Source organism: Schistocerca piceifrons, chromosome 1 (assembly GCF_021461385.2).
Source record: "Schistocerca piceifrons isolate TAMUIC-IGC-003096 chromosome 1, iqSchPice1.1, whole genome shotgun sequence".
In the NCBI taxonomy this organism is placed as follows: Eukaryota; Metazoa; Arthropoda; class Insecta; order Orthoptera; family Acrididae; genus Schistocerca; species Schistocerca piceifrons.
Genome location: NC_060138.1, coordinates 1,254,170,516 through 1,254,172,196, shown reverse-complemented (window position 1 = coordinate 1,254,172,196; position 1,681 = coordinate 1,254,170,516). Strand labels below are relative to the sequence as shown.

The following is a 1,681-nucleotide window of genomic DNA, read 5'->3' as shown; positions in this document are numbered from 1 at the left end:
GCTCACGACCAGCAGATGGTGTTGCGCCGTAAGCTGATTGGGATGTGGGCTGCTGAGTGGCGTGGCATGACGGCCCCGAATAAACTGCGGGCTGTCAAGGGGACGACCGATGTGTGGCGTTCCTCCCTGCGGGCTTCTCGCAGGGACTCGGTAGTCCTGTGTCGGCTGCGCATCGGCCATACATACCTGACGCACGGCCATCTGTTGCGTCAGGAGGATCCCCCCTTGTGTCGGTGTGGGTCCCGGCTGACGGTCGGCCACATTTTGCTGGAGTGTCCACGACTGCGCACACTCCGGCAATCTTTTAATCTCCCGGGCGCTTTGGCTTTGGTTTTATCCGACGATGCCTCCATGGCTGAATGTTTTACATTTTATCCGTAGTAGTCGTTTTTATGGTTCGATTTAGGGAGGTCCTGCGCCTTTCCCTTTCTGTGTCTTTTGTCCTTGTGTCTGTTGCTGTTCTAGTGTGCTGTCAGATGGTTGACTCTTTCCCTTTTTTTTCTCATGGTCAGTCAACCAGTCTCCGGCCATCCTCCTTTCTTCTGTTTCTTTCTGTCTGGTGTTCCTCTGTCCTGTTCTTGTCTGTAGTGTTTCTTGCTGCATTTGTGTTCCATTAGCGCCTGGGGGGACGTCTCCTCCCCCTTTGGTTTTTATCTGCTCCGTAGATTTTCGGCACGCCTGATTTTGGAATGGGGGACTGATGACCTTAGCTGTTTTGTCCCCCTTCAACATCCCAACAACCACCACCACCGAAATACGATAGCGCCTATCGTTCCGCAGCGGCGTACAGCTCCAAATTCGATTTGTAATCATCAATTGATTCATTTGTCCTCCCGCAGACGTTTCTCGCGCTTGTGCTGTCAAATGGACCGCGACCCGAGCGGCAGTCGAGCAAAGTCGGGACAAGTCGAGACGGAAGGGGGGACAGGCGAGAATGCACCGCGCAAATTACGCAAATATCTGGAAGCGCGGCGAGTGTCAGGCAGGTAAGAAAGCTTCCGTCGGTCCAGCAGGACACTGCCACACCGCGCGCAGTGCCCCCGCCGCCCGGCCGCGCGCAAGCCCTGCTGCGCCGGATAACAGGAACAAGGTGCGTCGCCAGCCAGTGTCGGAGGCCGCACGCACCAAACGAATGACAGGCGGTGCATCCAGCAGCTGTGTTGTGCGTCTCACCTTGGTTCGGCAGTCGCCTATGAGACGCCAAGGCGAGCGCGCACTCCGCGCCACCTTCGAGGTGGAAAGACATGCTTTGCGTCAAATGTGTCACGGAAAGCGGCGATTGCGTGTGTTGGGAGAAGAGGCGAACGATTCTTCTGTGGCGCGGCTACAGTATAAGGACGCCAACGGCCATACCATGTTGAATACACCGGTTCTCGTCCGATCATCGAAGTTAAGCAACATCGGGCCCGGTTAGTACTTGGCTGGCTGCCCGCCTGGCAACACCTCGGTGCCGAGCGAGCAGTGTTTACCTCGTGCGACTGGGCCGGCGGCGCCTCGTGGCTGTATTTCTACCTGACTGTAAGTAATGGAAATGATTTACGATGATAGTGAGGAAAGGCAGAATAACGTCCAATGTGAATTTGATCGTTCAGTTGATAAACCTTCGGCCTTTGAGATTCACCGTTGGATATTAGAGGACTTGATGTTACGGCATGATGTTCTTGGCATACAATTTGATACG

At 55.0% G+C, this 1,681-nt stretch overlaps 1 pseudogene; it reads left to right on the top strand.

Annotated features, from left to right (window-relative positions):
• Positions 1 to 1,339: 1,339 nt before the first annotated feature.
• On the top strand, positions 1,340 to 1,457 carry LOC124727838 (annotated as a pseudogene).
• The last annotated feature ends 224 nt before the right edge of the window (positions 1,458 to 1,681 follow it).